This window comes from Corapipo altera, unplaced genomic scaffold, assembly GCF_003945725.1.
Source record: "Corapipo altera isolate COAL_440 unplaced genomic scaffold, ASM394572v1 61, whole genome shotgun sequence".
Classification (NCBI taxonomy): domain Eukaryota; kingdom Metazoa; phylum Chordata; class Aves; order Passeriformes; family Pipridae; genus Corapipo; species Corapipo altera.
Genome location: NW_020884910.1, coordinates 2099109 through 2122674, shown reverse-complemented (window position 1 = coordinate 2122674; position 23566 = coordinate 2099109). Strand labels below are relative to the sequence as shown.

General features: G+C 41.3%; 1 protein-coding gene across 29 annotated transcripts in view; it reads left to right on the top strand.

The window, feature by feature from the left end:
• The window catches only part of ZBTB20 (zinc finger and BTB domain containing 20), a 502167-nt gene that overhangs the window by 427947 nt on the left and 50654 nt on the right, over window positions 1-23566 (top strand). For 27 of the 29 annotated variants that reach the window (XM_027653343.1, XM_027653327.1, XM_027653324.1 and 24 more), the window contains 2 exons: window positions 14441-14537; window positions 21675-21862. The gene's annotated coding sequence lies outside the window, so the exon portion shown is untranslated. Of the gene's footprint in view, window positions 1-14440; window positions 14538-20977; window positions 21228-21444; window positions 21549-21674; window positions 21863-23566 lie in introns of those variants that run through there. The other 2 variants (XM_027653342.1, XM_027653344.1) reach the window with 2 other exon arrangements.

Below are 23566 nucleotides of genomic sequence, written 5' to 3'. Positions count from 1 at the left end.
CAAGCATAGATTCCCCAGAAGAGTGTAAGTAGGACCCAGATTTCCTGATTACTAGTGCTGCTCTTTAAAATAAATAGAATTCCCTTTTGACTTCTGAGGATGTTCTTTGATGGTGGTGACGGCAGTGTAGCAAGCCTTGTTTCATATTTGTAAAATTTTTCTTTTCCTTTTTGATCTCACATCCTTTAAACCTTATCATTATTATTATTATTGATGCCAGCTCTAAAAAATTTCTATTTTTATTTCAGCAGTCATGAGTCCTCCATCAAATTGGTGGAACTGTCACTTATTAAACTTCTTCATAGTATTAAAATTGATGAGATTGATTTGAGGCTGCTTCTACTTTTTTAAAAAAACTTTTTTTTCTCTTTTAATAAAGGAAAATCAAACTGATATGCTCCACATTTACACCTGTACTTTCTTTTACTTGGTATATTCTTATTGATGGCTCTATTTCTTACTACTTCTTTTCTATTATCATGCGTATCCATTTGTAGTAAAATACCCATCTATCCTCACTGTTGTATTTTCATACTGCAGTCAAAAAGCTCATTGCCTCTCAGGCACCAATTGCAAACCCTTTTCTTTTCCATCCTTTCCTGGAGATTTGTGTGGCAGCTCAGTCCTGCTGAAGACTAAAACCTTTGCCTCTTTTTTCTTACTCATGCCATGAAGTCATAGCTGTCTGTGATATTACATTGGATTGCTCTGGGAAACCTTGTGATATCTGAAAGAGAGGATTATAACTAGGTTAACAAAGCAGTGGCAGGACTGGAATGATAAAGGTGTTTATCATACCATAAAGCATCTTGGTAATTAGAAATTTAAGCACAGACGTTTCCTGTTTTTTGAGGGAGAGCTGGAATTTTATCTGTGTTTCTCTCATACTTCATCAAGGAAATTCACATTTATAAAGCAAGACGAATGAAGCTGCACTTTGTTTTTCTCACAGTAAGAGGGAAGGGGAAAATGTGCAGGCAGGCTAGGTCTATAACATTGATTTGTAACCAACAAAGGAAATGTCTACTTATGAGACACAAATCAATGTAACCAGACTGTGAAAGTGCAAACAGAGATGTGAGAAAATTATTTGATCGTTAGTCTTCCTTTTGAAAAGACAGAGGGCCAAATTCTGCTCCCATTTATGAGTATGTAACTTCCACGAAGCCCAAAGGAGACTTGCCAATGTAATTATGGACAAAATTTCATGTGGTGTCCTTCTGATGGATGGAGGTGTAAGGCATTAGAGTCAGGAAGGGGGCTAGGCAGGAAAGGAAGGATGCTATAGCAAAGAGGATATGAACCAAGTTTTGCTATTAATGAATTGTAGGTACAGAAAAAATATTGATGTTCCCTCCCATGCAGAGGTGACCTGTATGAACTGTGCACCTTCTTAATTCAGCTGAAATCTTAAAACAGTTTACATTAATCTGAGAATTTGTTGCCACAGGCAGAGATGTTTTCTTGGAGATGGACTTGTCTCCCGAGAATAATCTAATCTTGCAGATTCTAAACTACAGGATCCATTATCTAGAAAAACCCTATATTAACAATAAAACCACTGTGTTTTGAAAGTAGGAAGAAAATTGGCTTTCTAAGTCCTTTTGGCCCATGGAAAGTAACAGATACTGATTTGGAAGTGAACCCCTTTATTCTTCCGTGGCTCATCTTTAAAAAGACAGTCTGCTTCTCAGATTGGGCGACTTTGTCTCCTCTGGAGCTATTTGCACCCCCAGATTTACCCTGTAGGTTGATAGAATTGGTTGTTTCCATGCAAAATCAATTTCTGAAGCTGTGGTTTGATAGCATAGTGGATCTCAGTCATAAAACTGTATCAAAACCACTGTAGCCATGTAACACAAAGCGTAATCTGCGATAAATTCACATACTGATTTGAATGTTTTCAGAACAAATGGATTAACTTTATATCGCAGGCTTTCTATCAGATCAGGTATCACCTGTCTGCGCCACTCTGACTTCAGGCTAGATTATATATCGTCTGTTCTCTTGCAGCAATACAAACTCTTGCTAATTTAACAGTAATGTGATCATGTGCCCATGCCCAAACCAGGTCAGATCTATACTGCCAGCTGATCCTGTGGTAACGGCTGTGGACTGATAGCCTGAGTCTGTTCATTAGTGGGGAAACTCATCTCAACTTCAGTTTCAAAAATACAGCAAAGCAGAGGCAAACTGCCTTCTTTAGCTGCACACCCTACTCCAGTCTAGACTTTCGTCCCTCTTCACCTTCAGCAGTTCCCTGTGTTTGCACAGGTACTGGGATTTCCCCATATGTCTCCATGCAGTTCCATTAGTGCAGTCACTGGAAAGAGAGAGGCCAACACATACACAGTTTTAAAGCCTTGGGACTCATTTGGAGAGGTAGATATTTTTATTCTGGTTAAACTACTCTAATTCCTGTGGATATTGTTTTATTTATGCCACAATACAAGATTAAATCAGGCCATGGCTTCCCAACAGGCAAACAAAGCTAGTCTAAACAAATTATATTTTTGAAAGCTTTTGGGATAAGAATAATTTTGAATCTAAAACCCATCAAAGTGACATTAAATAACAACAAAAAGCTTACATTCATTACAAGTTAAATTCCCCTTTAAAGAAGAAGGTGCAACAAGTTCTGTCATTTTACTTTGTAAGCCAAAAAAAGTCCTCTTTTTGATTTTTCTGAACTACACTTGGCCTTTTGAGATGGAGGCAAAACTCTCCCTGGCACTTGCCCCCAACTCTCACATGTAGTGAATATTTCCCCTTGGGTGCTCTTTGTGTCATGATATCTTAAAATAAGTGTCTTTCTGTCAGGCATTACTCTTATATAATACATGTTGTCATCTGGAGTGAGGCACAGTTGTGCATATTTAGCTGCTTTGCTTTGTAATGCGTCATTACAAGTGACCAAAAACATGGTACAGGAAGTTGTTTGTGTGCTTTTTTTCCTTGCTTATGCAATTCCCAAGCAGAAAATGTTCTTGAGAGCAGATGGTACAGAAAAGTCAATTGCAAGTTCCGTTTTCCAGATGCATAGATGTTTCATGTCTACTTGAAGCCAGTTCAGATGGCTTTGTAAACTTGAGTCCAACTTCTGTTTAACCCTTTACTGGGTCACCAGTTAAAGTGTTTCCTACAGGAGTTTCAGCCCTAACAAAAGTAACCTGAGTGCACAAGATCCGTTGTGTTCTCAGATGTTTGGCTGGAATCTGGGCAATACTGGTTTTTTAGCAGGAATGCTGAAAGTTCAGCAACTGATGCATGTTCTAGGGTTTCCATTTGTTTCTCTCTTTCAACTTCCTAAATAATGCGTTGTAATGCAGAGTGGCCAATATCTGAATTTCCTCCTGTTTGACAAGGGGATTACTAGACAGTGAAGGCAAATTAATTTGACTTCCTACAGAAAAGGTAAGAACTTACCCTAGAGCAGTAACACAGTCAGCTCATGACTGCACAACACTGATAACCTACAGTTTACAACTCAGCAGGTTTCTTGTTTGATTTGGGTTTTTTTGCTGCTGAACCATAGGCTTTTATTTGATAACAAATAAAAGTACCAGTCCAGTTTTTTCCCTATTGCACCCACAGAAATCTGTGTGACATCATATGAGTATCACAGACTAAGTTAGTGGGAGGGCATCCATGAAAGCTGGTCTGCAATTGTTGGCCAGACCAGTCAGTTTGTGAGTTCAAATACAATTTAGGTTTAGTTCAGTTCTGACTTTACTGTAAGGTGATTTGTAGATCCAAGAAGTAAGACGCTTGATCCCAGAATAACAATACCAAATTGTTAGTCATTGTCTGTAGATCCCAAGAAATAGGAAAGTATGATTTCTCCAAACATACTGCCTGGCTATATGGTATGTTTTCATCAGAAGTAGGCATAGAACCAGATTCTGACATCTGATCCACTAAGTTTTATTGTTTTCGAATAATCCCAGCAAACTTTCAAGAAAGATTATCCAAGCTAAGAAAGATAATAGATTTAGAAATGAAAGCTGAAGGAGAACATTTTTTATTATGTGATTAGTTAAGTTTTTAACTGCTTATTCACATGTTTTATTCACACAATGTGAAGAAATGAACCTAAACTGAAATCTCAAAGCTGAACAAATTCAGAAGTGAAACTGACTTACCAAATCCCTGCCTTCAATTCCTCTCTTACACTGAGATAATATAGAAGTTTAGGATGACTGAAGCCTGGCTCTTACATTGGTAATACTATATAATCCAATCTGAGATGCCTGGATGTGGTGATTGATGGCAAGAGAGGTCAGAAGGAACAGGTTTCTTTGGAAAACCTTGTGAAACAGTCTAGAACCACTCAATTTGCAAACCAAGCCCCTCAGAGTTCAAGAAGCACCTGGATGGTGCTTATAGTTATATGATTTAGTTTTAGTCATGTGAGGAACAGGGAGTTGGACTCGATGATCCTCATACGATCAATTCAAGATATCTATGATTCTGTGATTCCCTCCCTTTGAAGAGTCTTGTGTTTGTTATTCACCAAAATCAGGATACTATAATTGATGGACCTGAATCATGTTTCTCTGCAGAAAAATGTTGTCTCATTGGGAAAAGGACAGGCAGTTCAATGTCTCACAGAAAAGCAGCAACATTGCCAGTGAAAATTTCTTCTTTAACCTCCTACTGAATGGAAGTTCAGATTTTTTTGTGACACCATAGTAATCTTCAGAAACTCCTCCTTTCTGTGGACCACTCATGGATTACAAAATAATTATATTTTCAATTTATAAAGAAGTTTCATTTGAAGACATCATCGTTAATTTGCACCATTCTCCATTAGGCTGGCAGTAATGAGGGGGTTGCGTATTGTTGTTTACTTTTCCGAGGGGGAAACTGAGAGGAGGAAAAATAAGGTTTGTCAGAACTATGAGAAGTACCAACTTGATTAAAATGTGGGCCTTCCCTAAGAGACAGAAGGGGAGTTAAAATCTAGAAAGTTTCAAGCTTTCAGGACAGGATTCAACCATAGCCCTCACCATACAATGTTCTCTCAAAACCAAACATAGCTGTCAGGTTTTGGTTTTGCTCCTTTTTTCTGCTTGGGCTGAGAAGCAAGTTGCACGTACTGGTTTCTCAAGGCAATAAGTGAAAATGGCATTTAAAAATAATAGTTGTCTGGTCCTGCAGCTCAGAACTGTCATATTGCATGTGAAAAGCTCACTCCTTCCCAGAAGTGAAGTGTAGAAAGTAATATGAATATGTGTGTGTGCGTGCATGTGGATGTGTCTGGTCTGGGACACAGACAGATTCCCTACCTGGAAATGGCTTGCTATTATTAGACATGCAGTTACCAGGGGTTATGTAAGACAATTGAAGCTCTGTTTTTTAACAGAGACATGATTCATGCTACATGTAGTAACAGTAACCACCTCCAAATGAGACAGAAAGCAGATACAGACAAAAGGCTGAAGAAATCAATGCTGGCTGAACACAGCCATCCTCCTGATACCTGCTGCCTCTCAAACAGCCTTCAGGTTATCAGCAGCTGAGGTTGATGGTAATTCCAAAGACTTCTGGAGTTACTGAGCCAGTGTATCTGTGTCAATGGTGTTTGGAGGGAGTGGCTGAGGCTGCAGGAGCTCTGAGGGGTGACAGCACTGGGCACACTTTGCCGTGTTCCCGGCAACGTCTCTGGTGTTCTACAGGAGGCTGAGGGAGCTGTGAGCAGAACTAGCACTCCTACTCTATTTTCTCAGTTACTCCTGCTGGGAAAGGCTGGAACCAAAACAACTTTTGGCTCCTCTGCAGTTAACACTTCTACAGACATTTTTATAGTAATGTGGAGGGAGAGTCGAGACCTGGAGTAGCTTTGAACTTCTGCCAGCAGTCTTCATTAGAGCAAATTGTGAAATCTGATTGAACTAGAATAGCTCTGAGCTCCCCTACAGCTAAGATTCCTGATCCATCTCCTATGGTACTTCTTGCCGGTCATGGCACAGATTAGAATATCTGCAAGCGCCCTGATAATTTTGTTCATCTGGGCAATTTTCTTATAACATTTTCTGTCAGGAAATAGCAGGAGTAAGGTAGCTGCCAGATTCTCTGCAGTCTCCTCACAGAATTTCTTTTCTGATAGGAAAAAAGATTGAGTTCAGACACTGGTGGGGTGCTGATTTACAGTGTCACTTTCCAGAAAGAAAAGGTGGGGAAGTTGCTATTGGGTCACCTCAAGTCACTGCCATTCCCTACCTTGTCTCCTATTGGAAGATTGTGGATCTCCTGTAAAATTTCATTTCAGCATCATCTAAACCATTCTGCGTAGTAACTTCTGCTGTCAAGGAAGAAGATGCTGAAGATTTGCAAATGGTCTTTTTAACACTCAGGAGACAGCCCTCCTACGTTAGCAGAACTTATCCAACAACAGAGCCAACTGCCTTCAGTTTCATTCAAAAAAGTTTTGAAATGACCAGAGAAAAGGCCTCTAAGAGCCACAGAAGAGATCTGAATACTGAATTCCAATAAATCCCAAGAGTTTATCATTTGCTAATACTGAAGTAAGAATAACAACAATTATTGCTATGCTATTTTCCTTAATGCATCACGCTGCGTATACTGCACAGAGCAGAAATCACTGCAGCTACTATTAATGCTAGTAATCATTCTCCATCAGCCACACTGCGTACAGTTTTAAGAGAAAAGTGAAAAATAACTCAGAGTGCCTTAAAAATGGCATTGTAGTCATATCCTGACTCTGTGTTTTCCTGGCACAGGGTGTTTAAACCCCAGATCTGAATAACACAGCTGGCACTGACATCTCTGCATTTCAGGCATACTTAAGAAAAATCCTGTTTTGATGCAGATGATACATAACTTTAAAAAGCAAATAATTATCACAAATATACATCACACCTCAGGACACACTGCTGTCAGTGACTTGACATTTCAAATGATGAGTTTCACAAATGTGCATAACCATCAGATTTGATTTAACAATGTTTTAGAATAATTCACATGCTCATCTAGAACTTTTTTCATTGTGTTTTGGCACTGAAGCATGAAACAGGAAATCTACAGTGGGTTTCTCTTTGCATATGAGGAAGCAAGGGCTTTGATCAGTTTTTCATACTCCAAGGCTGTAGTCAGTTATTCCTCAATGGATAATGAAACCAAAGCCCACAGTGACTCTGTTTCTCTGTGGATCTCCTGTGATATTTTATATATAGTTTTTGACATAAATCAAACAAGCTTTCATTTGTACAGTTTGAGGCCAGAGGCAGCAAACACACAGGAAGAATGGTATGGGAAAATATGTTCATGGTGCTTTTTACCTAGTCTTTTCACTGTGTTGGTTACCAACTCTTTAATGAATGACTTGCAAGGGAAATCTTCAGAGACAGGAGACAGTCATCCAAAACAAAAAAAAAGTTAGAAATCATTTTAATGTTTTTTGTGACTGTCAGTAACGCAGTTGTTTAGCTCAGCATTCAGGCAGTGGTGGTATGAATCTTAAAACTTAAGGAAAAGATTCCTTGTCTCAGAATTTACCCCTCAAAATCCATGCAAAGATGATTTTTAATATAGACCTTCCTCTAGTAAAGGCAGGTAAAAATCGTGCCAGCATCTTCCTCTCCTTATAAAACAATTTGCATAATCAAAGCTCAGGGAGAGGGAAGAATTCCATCAAGAAGATGCTAGTTTTTGTGGGGGGAGAAGAGTGTTCAATTTTTCTGTGTACCTGTTTGATAACCTGGGTCTTGGTGCTTGAGAAAACCAGATGTATCTGTGAAATTGTTATTTCCTAGTTTACCTTGATAGAGACGGTCCTGTGACAAATGGATCAAATCCATGGAAATTTATAGCTGAAATTTATTTCATTGTCCTACAGAGAATTATACCTTTAATTAATGTAAACAGTTTCTCATAGTCTCTGCAAGCAACAAGTCATGAAAAAAACAGTATTTCATTACTTTTATCAGTTGCCATTTTGTATCACGTTCCATACTTATGACGATGTACTTCTGACTTGTGACTGAGATCATCTTTCAGCATAAAGAACCACAAATTTGGTGGCCAGACATCGATGCATCAAGTGCTGTACCACTGTGAGCAGGAGGGAGGTCGTATGGCAGAACCAGTGTCAACAGTGTAAATCTTCATTAAATTGTGTTATGTGTTGAGATTATATAGTCCCTGCACTTAGTTGAAAATACATTTTCAGTTTGAAAACCTGGTTACTGAAACATGGAGATCTATTCTTTGAGAATAGATTCAGTACTTTCTTCACCAACATCTATGGGACTGAGGGTTTCAGAATTCAGGCCAAACTACTTGTAAGGACAGCATTCAATGAAACTAAAGCAACGTTTAGGAAAGGAGGAAAAAACTCAGCTCATTTTCTTTGTATGCTTTCATTGTTTTTGTTCTTCCTGAAAAATAATGTCCTTTCAGATTTCGTTTGACATCTCCATGATGTTGAACAGATTCGGAGAAATCACCAATATTTTGACAGGGTTCCTTGGCAATGAAATGTTCATGAAGCTCATCTGTCATGAGCTAATCTGGCTCATCTAGCCAAAGCAGTAGCTTAGGCGGATATATTACTGTAACAATTTAATTTCTACACATTTTCTTTGTCTCTGGTGATTGCAGTGATGGCAACTCATATTTCAGTTGCAGAAACATCAGTATTAATTGCAGCACAACTATACCTTTGGTTTTGTGAGAACCCTGCTTAAGGCAGTGTCGTGTTGTCCAAGTGCCGCTTTCTTGTTAACAAGGCAATAGTCTGATTGCACTGGCCATCTTCAGTGTTCATGGCTTCAAAACTTTAACCTCTTCCATTGAGTTTCATGCCTTTTAACCTACAGCATCAGCACATAAATGCCTGAGGGTGTTTATACTCTCAAACTGCTTCTGTAAATACTAAGTATCTGTAGAAAACTAGCAATGCTACAAGCATACAAGCACTGCCCACAAATCAATCTGTTCCCAGAAAAGGTTACGTAGGAGCACAGAAGATTTACTCCATATGTGACCAGCAGCATAAAATTACGAATTTATCTATTTGCCTCAGTCACACCCCTCTTTAGTGAACTATTTTGAAAGGTGTGTGGTTTTAACATTCAGGTACAATTGAGAAGGCTCCGTAGTAGGAATATAGAGAATTCTGTGTTGTATACCCAGCAATGTTTTGCCAGAACAAGATAATTTTAAAATAATAATCACGTATATAATTATACATACATATAAATATATGGTTAATGGATATGTATATATCTACTACATATGTGTACAATACTGTTTCTTCGTGTTACCACTAGTGAAAAGTGGTCTGACACACAGCCATGGTTCAGTCTGGCATCATAGATTTTTGTATTCCTTTAAATCTTTAGCTCAATGTTACATCAGGAGTTTTGGTGACCTGCTTCTGCTCTCATTAAGCCCACCAACTGCTGGCATTTATTTGCCTCTTCCTGGTGCCAGCTATCTTCACCATTTCAAATCAGGTGTGCAAAGTCCTAATGTTACCTAATTAATGTTGGTTAATGTTACCTAACATGGCTTTACCCTGCTCCACCCACAGTGAGGTGTAGCCAGTGCAACCAAGAAGGCGGCACACATTGTGCTTGGGCACCATCTAACCCAGCTCACCTACAAGTGTGGAGTTTATACACCCAACACACTAAGCATGATGAAATCTTCATTCATGGAAAATAGGCAGCACCCAGATTTAGATCTTCAATGAGAGAGAACTTTTCAAAATGTTCAGGGTTGAAGCCTGTACCTGGTAGGAGGGGCCATTCGGCATGGGAAGTGGAAAGGAAAGTCAACAGGAGAAGAGTTATCCTTTTTGACCTGAGCTCTTAGGTATGGGTAGCTGTTGCATTGAGAATACTGCTTAGAAATAGAAAGGAACAGCAGAAGAATAAACAGACAAAAGTGAGACCTTAAAAGTGCCTATTCCAAGTGCCAAAGTCAAATTTAAGAAAAGAATTGCAGCTTAAGAGCAGTGAAATTCTATACTATCAGATAAAAGGCAGTGAAAGAAGGGGAAAAGAAACAGATGCAGACAAATAATAGAGGGTCTATAAGACAAAAAGTGGGAACATAATGTAGACTTTCCTACAGACTACTTTGCTATTCTGGATTTCAGTAGGTACCCCTGGGACTTCAGGGAGAGATTTTTTTCCCTAGTACTATTGCAAACATGTCCTTGTGGGAAATTGGCCTTTACCAGGCTAGAACAGTCTAGCCTCTTTAACAGTCTTTCTGCAAATGTCTAATCCATTAACAAATTAATTTCTGAATTTCAGACCATACTGATAGTGGACATACAGTGTTCCCAGTAGAATACAAAAATGAGCAGTTTCCTGTCCTAAATGAAGCCTTGACTATTATGAAAAAGTCGTAGTTATGGCCTTCTGATAGCATGTCTTGTGTTGCTAAATTTTTGTGTTTTCTATGGCGCAAGTTCTGGCCTCTGTTGGAATGGTGGGTTTTATATCAGTCTATCTTGATCTCTGTATAAGACACTGGGGTTGGATATCTACCTACAGGTAGCCAGTGGCCTAACCTTGTTCTTGTAACATAAATGCTGTAGTCAGTCTTAGTCAGAGGATGTACCTTCTTTTGAATAAGAAACACTAAAGTACATGTGAAATAACCCACTTCATGCAGAAAGTTGATTCTTGAATGTTTATTGATGGCTAACACTGATGTTCTCCTCTTCTCTGCTACTTCCAGAGAGAAAAAGTGACCAAAAAAGAATTGGATTTAGCTTAGAGAGCCCAGTCTGAAAATATATCATGACTGTGAAAGCATCAATTAAAACTGACCCTACCTTACTCAGGAGACCTGTACAATATGTGAATTAAGATCAGACATGCTAACTTATAAGGCACGAGCACGTTATTTTCCATTGCCTCATGATCGACAGCACCGTACCAGCACAGCAAATAAGAATAATCAGAAATAAGCTCACAAGAAGCTCATCTTTTAATTTTTTCATTACTAGGGATCACAGGAAAGGCAGAAGGAAGCAGCATTCTGAAGATATCGGGGAAAAGACTATTGCAGGGATAAAATAAATAGCAATTAAGTAAAATATTGAGTCTGCTTGATCAGGACTCACTGCAAGAAAGTAACAGAAGGCTGTGGTACCAGGTCTCAAGCAAAGAAAGGGCTGTTTTCATGACTGTCCCTTGCTGGTCAGACAAGTGCCCCTAACAAACCGGGAATATTGAAGGTGTTTGATGGTGTCTCTGAGCAGACAGGAGTACATCCAGGGGGAGAGACAGAAATGTCCTGCAGGGAACCAATCTAGAAAAAGCCAATTTCAGGACCAAGCACTAGCAGTAAATTGATGTTTATAATATTTAAGTCATCTGTAAAGGAAATATGATGGTGTGTTGTGTAAGGAGCAGAGTCAGGCCAATGATTGCTTCTGTGTGTTTTAAGTAATACGATATGACAGACCACATCAGATCAATGGTGCTGATTAATGAACAGCTCTGGAAAGGTAGCTAACAAGAGATGAAAGGGTCAAGACACAAATTTCAGGAGGGAGAAGGACGATCAGTGCCTCAGAATACAGAGTTATGGTCCTGGAGTCCATTAATCATCAGCACTATTATGTAAAGTACCACATTTTCTCCTGACTTTATGCCCACTGCAACTGCACTGAAGTCAGTATAAAACTGACCTAAAGTGTACATCTTAAATCACAATCTGTAGTACATCACTGCTATCATAAAAGGGACCTTCCTTAATAAAAACACTGATAGAATTAATGTTTCTTACACCCTCTAAATTAACAGATAAAACTTGGAAAGATCAAGGTGGGATAAAAGTGAGCATATATAAAATGCCCAAGTTATTACCATTAGTGGGAATATTTAAGTAATAAAAGTCTGCATTTCTGGAATGCATTCATGCAGAAAACTTATCCTCCAAAATCTTAATTAAGCACACAGTACCTCATGGGGCAAGAACGTAATGCTTTCCTTTTCTGGATAGAGAAGCCCAGGTAGAGAGGGAAGGAGTTACTTAATCCACTGTCACACATCCCATTCCTCTGTTGTCCTGCTTGACTCTCTTATGGTCAAATATCCTTCTCCTCTAACTTCTCCCAAGATTAAGTCTTTTAGAAAAATTTGAAGTGTTTCCTTCTCTGTTGCACCCCCATGTCTTCAGAAACACCATCAGCTTTGCTGATTTTACATATTTAAAAAGTACCTAACAACTGATGAGGATCTCTGTGCTTTATGCTCATTACACTGGAGGAAAGAGATATCTCTTCCCAGGCCATAGCAAAAAAATATGGAGCAAAATGGAGATATTTTAAGTATTGCCTTTCACAGAGATTCCTGTGCCCAGATTTTGTAGAAGACTTTGAACAGCCCATCTCTAACAACTTGTCTGCCTGACCCTTGATGTGAAGCCAGATTGAGTGCTAGGCAGTGCTACAAGAGAGAGCCACTTGGATTGGGATCCCAGAGATTAGAAGAGCAATAATGACAAAAAAAGAGAGGTGACAAAATATGCAGGATTAGTACATGCAGTTCTTAGGCTTCTCTTGTGTGAAATTAGGAGTGAAGTGAGCAGGAGTTCTGCAAAGTAAAGACTAAAGACGCAATCCTGTGATTTTTTTTGCTTCTAGTAGTACAAGTTAAAAATGCATCTTAACTGAAGTACTAGGCAGTCTTTAAGGCACATGGGATTTATGCCTTAAAAAGGTGAGGAATAGCCAGATAAAAGACAGACCTATGAGTGCAAGGTGGATAAAAGAAACAAGGTCAGCATTAATAGAACAGGTGGGGCATATATGGAAGTGGGAAGGAGAGCTTGAAAGTAAGCCATGCTGAGTGTTAGCAAGGGCTTAAATCTACAGAATCCTTGGGCGCTGCTGCACCTTTGAAATTCAATTCTTGGTACTGGTGAAAGGTGTCACTGTTTTATGTAATTCTTTTGAGCTAACCTGATGCTGACATATGGCTCCTCTCCCAAGCCCTGGTGAAACTCAGAGGTTTAGGCTAAGTTGAGGATTTTTGTGTGTGTGTGTTTGAATTTACTTAATTTGCAATTCAAAGCAGACTCCAAGAGGGAAGAACCTACAAAAACTGGAATCAAAGAAAGTGTTTGCTTGAGCCCTTGTGAAGTGTAGCTGCCAGGTTTCATGTGGCCTGTTGAAATCAGTATGTAGTATCTATCCCAGTCACTAATAATCATCATCATTACAAAATGTGTGAATTGAACATAAAACTGAATGTATATTTTGTGAAGTACATTATTACAGTGTCATCTAAAATCCTTCATTGTGTCTGTTGGCACTCATTCCTGTGTTCCTGCTGCATGAACAGTGCGGGGGTTTCTTATTGTTTTGCATTTACAGAGATAAATTCCAACTTGCACAGTGACATTAGCTACCTGTGAAATAACAATTACATCTCTTCTTGATTTTTTTGATAAAGCAAATATTTGCTTTTCTTGTCTGATCAGAGAAGGCAAAATCATTTCTTCATGGAAGTAGCATCAGTGGCTTCACTGTATATGATGTCCCGGGAGTTCTTTGCATAAGTGAAGTAAGCAGGATTTAATTCTGTCCCTGGATGTTAACTTCAGACGTATTTCCAACATCCACAATGAACCACCCAAGGATCATAGGAAGCTAGCAAAGGCAGAGTTCTATAAGTCTAGAGAGGCATTCAAGTCCCCTAAAAATGTAAATACTTCCAAAAGCTTAGGTCTGGATGGTGAAATCACCCTCTAATAAATATTGGAGCTGAGGTTTTTCTGTGGATCCCGTTCTATATTAGTCCATTGGTTCCAACTCTCTCTTTAGCTCAGAAGATTTCAGAGATAAAACTGCTGCCGAGCTGAATCTTTCCTGCAAGGCTGACAATAAGTTAATTCCCTGGTGTCACTGCAGTAGACCTGGTGGCTGATGGGAGATAAGTGGGGTTTCTGCTTTGATATGAGCCATCATTTTTGTGATGTGAAGACAGCAAAAGACACGAAGGAGGATTTTTTCCTTCCTTTTCCTGCCTTTCAGTCCTGAGGAAGCATTTGTTGCTCCTCTGAACAGGACTAGCCTTGTTGTTCTGATGAGATGCACTTGAGTATGCCAAGTTTGTGCTAGCTCTCCCATCACTGCTCCGTGCTCATGCCATTAGAGTGAGCCGCTTCTCAGAATGAATCCTACTGATAGCACTTTGCTGTCTAATCCTCCCTCTCCTCCTCGCTTCACCAGATTAGTTGCATGGGCAGCCTGGGATAACTGGGGACTGACTCTGTGGTAATTTGCAGCCAGAGCTGGAGGGATTGAAGCAGGAAGAATCTGGTGCTACCAGGCTGCAGCCAGCTGTACTGACAGTGGAGAATGCCAGTTAGTGTTGTAGCAAATTTTCTTGCTTTTATTAAATAATTATTATTTGCCCCTGACCTTTCCTTTTGATTCTTCTTGGTACAGACACAGCCTCTCTCTGTTCCCTGCCCCAATGAACGTCTGCACTAGGTCCAAGGCTTGGAGTAATTTACCTGAAGAGTGATACCATTTGGAAACCACTGTAAGTATATTTTATCTCTTATAAAAGACTTCTTGTTCAGCAAAAAAAAAGACATCTTAAAAAAACAAAACCAAACTGCAGCACCTGCAAGCCTTACTGATGAGGGTAAACTAAGTTTTGCTTTTGAAATTTGCAAGGAAATATGTGGGCAAAAAGTATGTCAATAAAAAACTGTTAAATATTTAAGTCATAGCCTCACAGCATAGTTCAGCAATGGCTGGTTTGATCTGCTTGTATCTTTTAGTTTGGCAGGTTCTCCCTACTTACTGCTCTAGTTCATGCTGTTCTAGTTGCTTCATCCATGTTTGTCTTTGGAGTGTTTATCTTCTTTTTTATTCTTATAACTTTTTAATGAGACACCTTTTCTCTCACTGGTGTTTCAGGCAATACAGATGAAATCTACTGCATCTCCTTAAAGGTTTGCACTATTCTTTACAGGCCTTGAGTCATTTATGATTTAAGGCCATTATGATTGGTAAGATTTGGCTGGATTATATAGGTAAAGTTGTCTGAGAGAATTTTGACTTTGCATTGTGGTTTTATTATGCTCTGAAATGACCACTTCTCTGTTATTTGCGGTTTTTCCCCTGTAGATCCCATATTTTTGAATTCTTATGATCAATTCTCAGTACTTGCCAGTATTGTCACAGTGTTGCTGTAGCCAAGATGCTCTGAGGTTTTAAGTCAGGCAAGTTTTGTAGTCGGGACCCAACTTTCATGAGACTTGTGGTTGAGACGGAAAAAACAGACAAATCTGGGGGCATGTAAACCCCACTTCAGGCCTAAAAAAGACACAGCAAATTTCACTCTAACTTAATCTCTGAGTTTAATTTAATTATGTTAATCAGTCTCCTGTAAGGGATTTTGGAGTTTATTTTACTTTTCTGTGTTGATTAAATTTTCCAGGCTTTTATTGCACTAGAACATTGGGTCTCTCTTGTCAGTTCTCCATGCCTCCCATTCTTGCTTTGCAGTGTTCTGCTGGGATTTCTCTTTCGTATTACATTTTATGGCGATGTTTTCAGGAGTTTGTGTTGTTTTCCATTGTATGACACAAACTTGCAATCAGAGATTTTAAACAAACTGCCAGTCATGTAGCTGTAACAGCATGAAGATCAATGTGGCTGCAAAATCATCAGAGAAGCTCTGTGAATATTCAGGCAGTCAGCCTGTGCAGGACTTTTAACTACTGAACAACTCTTCTGGCAGGAAAACTGTGATGGCTCAGGTAAAGCAAGCTCATCTTGGGAAGCTTCACCCTCAGTTCTGGCATTCAGAGTGCCCTGAATTTTGAGGTGAGGTCTCTGGGCGGATTTCAGTGCTTTTTGTTGTTCTTTCGAGCCTTTTTTTTTATATTCTGTGATCGTGCTCATCTCTCTCCCTCTTTACTTCGTCGGTTTCTAAATATGTATTGTCAATGTCACGTCTGGAAGAGACACAACACTGGCAGTGATAAGCACTGATATCAGGAGCTGTGTTAGCCGCACACAGGCAGAGGAAGAATGTGCAGCAGAAGACTCAGGAAAAATATTACTTAAAATCAGACATGAACTATTTTCACACTCTTATTTTTAGGATCTGAAAAGCTGGAGGTTTTTTTTCAATTATATGTAGCCTCTGTGAATTACTAAGGTTACAAACGAACTGTACACCAGTGAGTTAAGTGCAGTGCTTGGACACTACAGGCATCTCTGACCTGAGGGCACTTACTGTGAGGTGATGCCGTATCTGTGAGGAGGTGAAATAATGCCTGGAACATGGGTGGGCAGACTCAGCCAGCAGCAACACTCATAACAACATCAGCAACCCTGTGGTGTGTTCCCTCCGTGCTGTTCAATATGCGATGAACAAAGATCTGGTTGGTGACCCAGCCCTCCCTGTATTCAGAGGCTGAAAACTGCCTCATTATTGTTCATTATGTAGTATTATTCTCATGCAGTCACATTATCATAGCTTCCCCTGAGAGCCAGGATGCTACTGTGGGCTCTGCGTGGCTACACTGGTTCCTATACCTGAGCTAATTTGTTCATTGCTAACCTGGTGTCTCTGCAGGATAGAGAGCTGTTCCCCTTGTAAGGGAAGGTTCAAGCATTAGTTATAGCTGCTGGGTGAGAAGTACAACATACATTGTCTATTTTTGACAGGGACCTGTTTTGCTGGCCCTGCTGTGAGAACATGTTAACTCATCCAGGGGAAATTCATTCCAATGGTTGGAAGGGAGATACATGCAAAGAAATCAACTGTGGAGAGCAAGTGGAGGGTTGAGGGAGAGAAAGCTGTATGCAAGAGTGGCAGCAAGGAAGGGGAAGAGTAGCAGGGGTTTTAAAGGCATTCCAAAGCTCAGAAGTAGTAATTAGTTTCTAGATAGCTTTGAGGTTAGGACATCCAAAATATTACCCATTCTGCCTTCAAATTAAACAGAAAGGAGCCAATTCTAGTTTACAGCCAGTGCCCAGATCATTGCAGTCACTGCATCACTGTGAGTAGCCCCCCACTTGTTATGATAGTGCAGTGTTAAAGTATGTGGACAGGAGGAAATATCTCAGTGCAATGAAGATACTGACAGCAAACAGAAATAAAATTATGGCAGTGATTGTACATCTTGCTTTACACATGAGCTGGCAAGTACTGATACGCACAGTTCGGTTCGAGGATGACAGTGGATGCAGTTAGCCTGATACTGTACTGGAGAACATACAATGAAGAAAAAAGAGAATATATTTTAAGTGGTGTAAATTAACATAATGAAAACAAACACAATAAATATAAGGGAATGGTGAAAGTGAATACCAACAAAAGTAGCTGGACATAGGACAGAAAAATTAAAGAGATGGAGTAGGTAGGATGTTTAGAAATGGACTAGATAAATCTCTTGTAAATCAGTAGCACATACAAATTCTGCAGTGACCTAGACTCAGATTAGTCTTAGAAAGGTCAGCATCTTTTCTGTCCCCAACTTCTGGTATTCTGTGCGTCAGGTCCATGTACAGAAGTGCCATCTCTTTGCTATATTGGCCTTCTACTGTCCTTCACAAGAAGCAAAGACAATGATGGCCCTCTGATTTTTTCCAATACTGAGTGCAGTATTGGAAAGGACCTGTAATGCACCACACCTGTGTGTGGAGAAGGAGCTCAGAGATAACTGGATATCAGAATGGAGCCCCTTGCTCCAAGAGCACATTCCCAATTCTTTTGCAAATAAGTTGCAACTTTTATTGCCCTGACTAACAAGTAAATAGCAAACATCTTGTTTCCAGGATTAGTCTGTAGAGAAGAACATAATCACAAGAACTAAAGTAGCAAGGTAAACTGACCCTTAGTACTGAAATAATCACATAGGGTTGCCAATCAATGAAGTCCAGAGATGGTACATAAGTAGGTATAGTTAGGGAAGGTTCCATGAACAATATTTATTGTTTCATTCTCGCTCCTACACTTGTTCTTTCAGGGTTTTTCATGTAGCTATAACAAGTCATACTCTTCCACAGTTAGTGTGCTATTTTAGCTTCTGGAACTTGAAGATATATTAGAGAGCTTGCTGATGGAAGTGTTCATAGAAGAAGTGTGCAATCAGAAAAAAATTAGGTTGGAATGGTCCTCTGGAGGTGTCTAGTCCAATTCCCTCCTCAGAGCAGAGCTAACTTCCAAGTTGGATTAGGTTACTCAGAGCCTTGTTCAATTAAGTTTTGAAAATCTCCAAGGATGGAGGTACGACAACCTGATTCAGCACTTAACTCTCCCTGTGAAGACTATAGTAATAACATAGCAATAGAAGTAAACTATGAAAGAGACTGTAAGAATATTTAATTAGAATATATAGGTGAAGATCATAGCAATAGGAGCTTTCTATATGGGTGATAAGGTAGAACAAAAGAATAGCAATATATTTACAACAACAGCAGGATTGCTCTGGCTTTGCCTTTGCTGGCAACAGCAGTCAGACATTGCAGAGTGGAGAACTTCATTTGGGTTTCTTCATAGGTAGTTTTGATCACAGTGTCTCCAGGATTTTTCTTTTTTGAAAAGTTTTCTTTAGATCCTTAACTGACCTGGCTGATTCCATTACTCAGCCTTTCTCCTATGGAAGCCTGTGTTCCTTTGAGGTGGTACTGAGATGACGAACATGTCTAAACAGTGAGAGAAATGAATTGCTGTGGAGAGGTATTGTCTCTAGTGCCAGTCAGCATCATTACTATTCTTACCATCCTAGTAAGCACAAGTCATCAAGCTGCAGGATTCTGATGTTGAAAAGTGATGACACGAGCATCTTGATAACACAATGTCAGCCTTAAGAGCAAAGTAGAAAATATATGGCTTTGGAAAGGAAGAAGCAGGGGGGCCTTTACACAGTCTCCTTGGTGTTACTACCTGTTGCTATAGCATTTTTTTAACCTATCCTTGTAATGAGTTTTGAAGGCCTGGGAGGCACACACAGGATCAGCCACAGGATGAAGCATCAGTCAGTGCTTGGTCTAACAGCACAACTCTGGCTGTGCTAGTGGCTGACAAGTCATGTTTACTTGGACTAAGCCCCTACCCTACAAATAACAGCAATGTCCTGTGCAGGGTAGGTGTCTTTGTGTGTGGATAGAGCTGGAGTCAGAGGCTGTATTCCAAGCATGTAACTTGGCTTAACTCTGAGCTGAAAACATACCTTAAAAACAGCAGTTCAGCTTCCAGGTGCAAGGAACTTCATTGCCCTGTGCATCAAGAGTCCATCCTTTGCTGCCTGGACAGAAAGATGTGCTATCTGAAAGCTGCTTGGATAACAATTCTGTAAACCCCCATTGTTTTACACACAGATTTCCTGCAGTCCCTAGTGCATGTTGGCTACACATGGGAACATCATGGGATCTGGAAATGAGGCGTGTGAAGGTGTGCCAGAGTTCGTATGCCAAGGATCCATGCAGACTGTTATAAACAACACATATGCAGTCCATGTACTTCAAAATACATGTGCCCACATACAAGCTCTGTGTCTCATGCATTCTCATTCGCGTTGCAAGAGATGGATCCTTCCCATGACAGAACGGGGAACAGACGGATAGATGCCCAAGCTTGGAGTGACAAGATGCTCTGTTTACTCTTCATGCAAAAAAATACACTTTTAAATGCTTTCATTTTCCTTCTGTTTAAAATTGAGTTAAATCAGTTCAGCCCCTTTCTATACCTCTGCAACTTTAAGTAAGGTCCATATAGTCATGTGCTATTGTTTTAAATCAGATTAGATTTTAGCCAGTGTATTTTGAGCATATTGATTATGGACACGTAGTTCACAGCAGCAGTATCGTTGGGCCGTCCCGAGGCGTGGGGGGTTTGTAGCCCCAGTAAGACAAAATACATCAGGGCTGCCGGCAGCTGCGGGGTTATCGGTGTGACCCCCACTGGCGATGGCTCATGTGCGGAGCTCAGCTCCCCGGCCGCGCCCCGGAACCCCGTCCCGCTGAGACCGGGCGCCCTTTCCTACCCAGGGCATCCAAGGCAGGTGCCGACGGCCAACCTGGCCCAGCACCTCCGGGAGGCTTTGCAAGGGGAGAGGGGGGCTGTGTGTGTTTGTTTTATTACTTTTTGTCCCGTTTAACTTTTCTTTATTATTACAATTGCAGTTTTTCTGCCCCTCGCCCCGAGGTGTGCGGCCGGGCCGGGCCGGGCCTGTGCTGCCCCCCGCCGGCGGCCGCGGGGAATGGCGGCGGGCCCGGCCCTGCCCCCGACCGGGCGTGCCGCCCTTATGTAACGCCTTTATGTAACCGGCCGGGCCGGGCTGCCCCTCCTCGCCCCCCGCGGGAACGGGGCCTGCCTTGCTGTAACATCGAGTTACGGAGAGGGCCGCTCTGGCTCTCAAACGCCGTGTTTTGGCGTGTCATCTGCACGCCGCCCGTCCTGGGTGGGGTGCAGGAGGGCAAGGGCGTGCGGGAAGAAGGGGCTCCCGCCTTGGCCCTTCAGGAGGAGAGCCCAGCCCTGTTGGGAAGGGCTTTGCCCGCAGATGGGAAGCAGGACTATGTGTGCAGGGCGCAGGGCAGCGCTGCCTGGGCTCCAGCAACACCCCTGTGCTCTGGGATGGCCCTTGCTCGGGCCGGACGCTGCCCCTACGCCGTGGTCGCCCGGCAGTGTGAGGCGCTGTCCCGGGAAGGATGACCCCCCCCACTCCCGGGGGGATCCGCCGCTGCTCGCACCTCGAGTGTCAGCAGCAGATAGCGGCGTTTTATTTGGATGTCTTCGGCCTCCGCGCCTCCTGTTGCTCCTTTTCCAAGTGTGACCACAGTTCTCCGCCTGGCGTGCAGCGGGAACTGCCGAATGTGTGCAGGGGTGCCATCGGTGTGCCCCGGGCCAGGGCAGCAGTGCCCCTGGCTGGGCAGCGACTGGCCTCGGGGAGCACAGGAGGGAGCACCTGCACCTGTGTAACGGAGCGGGGGAAACAGACATACCCTGTTCAGTGCTCGCTGTGTGATCCAAAACCCACCACGTCACCTCGTACCTCAGTTTCTCCATCTGTGGAAACTAAGGTGATGATTGAGTACCTGCTTGATGATGTACCACTGAGGCTTAAATCCTTGGAGGTCCTGGATCAAGGGAGGTGTTGAGAGCTCATGTGCACAGTGCTCACAGACCGTTATTCCAGGCTCCAAGTCTTCATGCTTTACTTAGATGACCTCTGCATCTCAAAATTGCTTCAGAGTTTTTCCCTACAAAGTGAGTCTCTGCACTGATTTGTTTTGAACTGGAAACTTGCATATTTGTTTGCTTTTCAGACAATGCTGTTAGATTTCTGTATAACTCTCTCTATTCAGAATGCTACAGCCTTGGTTAATATTTGTCAAATGGAGCTCCGACTGTCTAAACCACTGGGATGAGTTTCATTTTATATGTCATCAGTAGGGGCAGAATGAGGAGCTTCGTGCTTGGCCTATTTGCTATAACACAGTCTCAGGGCCATTGCATCAGAGTCAAAACAAGGAGCAGCTTGTTTCCAAACAAGAAGCATGGAGGAAAGTCTTCTCTGCCTCCTTCCCTGTAAGGGAAAACAGAGGCGAGAGGGGGGTGGTGGTGGGGGAAGAAAGTTATCTTTAACAGATTCTAAAAATGCCTTTTCCCAAATATGCAGTCAGTCCCTTCAAAGGTCTCTTTGTTTATTTTCAGGAAGAAACCCAAGACAGCTGAAAACCAGAAGGCGTCTGAGGAGAATGAGATTACTCAGACGGGTGCATGCAGCGCCAAGCCAGGCCTTCCCTGCCTGAACCTTGAAGCTGTTCCGTCTCTGAGCCCAGCCCTCATCCACTTTCCACATTCACCAACAAACCTGCACGCACACACAGGGTCATCTGATTGTGAGTACACCAACATGCTGCTGGGTTGTGCTGGGGTTCTTGAAAACACGTTCCCTATTGTGGACCAGGTTTTACAGTTGGATGCTCTTTCCATAATGTCATAAGCAGGACTTCCTCAGGGCTTACCTTCACCCTTCTTTGGGAATTACCACTGAAACAGAGCATTTTTCTGTTAAGGTTGTGATAATGCAATCGAGCAGAGGAAGCTGAGACCATGTTGTTGGGTCAGGTTGCTGCTTCTTACAAATTAAAAAGGGAAGATCCCTCAAGCGTGTCTCTGTCCAACTAGAACTGTAGTTGCTCCTCTCCAGGTAATCCCATGCTTCTCATTACCCAAGCATATCTGCTGACTGGGGGGTTTCAGCCTGTGCTGTATTGCAGTGGTAGAAAACAAGTGTCTGGCTCTGACACCCAGGATTGCAAAGGATTTCCACGAAGAAGGGGGAGTGTTTTGTGGAGAGAATCAATGAGAATCTGGAAAATCTTTGTAGACCTGTTAGGTTGTTAAGTTTTAAGGCCCTTGTTTTGAGTGCATTCACTTTCAGATTACTCAGCATGGGTTAATTGGCATTTTAAAAATGTTCTTTTCCATTTTGCCAAAAAATACAAAAATAAGGGAGGGAATGATTAAAACTTGATTTTGAAAGTCATAACTTACCCTGTCAGCTCTTCAAAATGTTGTTTCACAGTGGTCCCTGCCTGGAAGTCTCTTGGGCAAGAATGAACTGTGAACCTCATCATTCACTAGTTTTAGAATATATAGTTTACCTCTCCTGCAGTGGTTTTAGGATGTTGTAAAATTTACAAGAGGGGGGGAAAAGAAGAAAGAAATATGATGACACCATGTTTCAAGAGCTTGGAAGCCAACCAGACTTTGCAAAAACCTATAAAAAAAATCAGGGCATGACAATAAAAAATCAGATTAAAAAGTATGTGTATTCTTTTCTTTTTTTAATTTAAAAATCCTGCCTCAGGGCCAAGCTTGGAAGCAGCCGGGTTATAGGGATCATCACTATCAAAATCACTTTAGCTGCAATTCATTCCTGTTGGCTTCTGACTTTATTCATTATGAGCTTCTGCGAGAGATCTTGATTTTAATAGAGCTGGTAAACATTGGGGAGACTTTCCTAAATCTCACCTGGTGATTTGGGGAGAAGAAAGAGATGTGAAACAATTGAACAGCAGGCAGCATGCAATTTGGTATATACAAGAATTCTCTTCAAATTGGAGATGTCAGGCTCTTTGTTAAAACTGGGGTGCAGTTTTGTCTTGTAATGTTTTCTGAAAACAAAAAGCTTGTGAAAAGATGCAAAAAATGAGCAGAACAACAAGAAGAAATAATCCTTATTTTCAAACAAAGAATCCCTTTATCCCATTCACAAAGATGAAAGAGTTCATTAGTAAATGGGATTTGAAACCTCACATTGATGTTTTTTGACAGTACAAATGGAAACCCATGAAAGCAACCTTAGGACAGAGGCCAGCAGGGATTGTAGGGAACTTGGAGAATGAACTCCTGCTTTTGCTTTCTGAGGTAGCCAAGTTCAGGGGTGAGGAATATTGGCAGAGGGCAGCAGGGGGACGTGGAGCCTGCAGCTCTTCATGCTCTACCTGTTCTGTGGACAGTCTTTTAGACTCCTAAGTTTTTAATGTTCCCAAGTCATCTTCCAGACGATCTCAAAGATCTTTTCCAACCTAAACAAT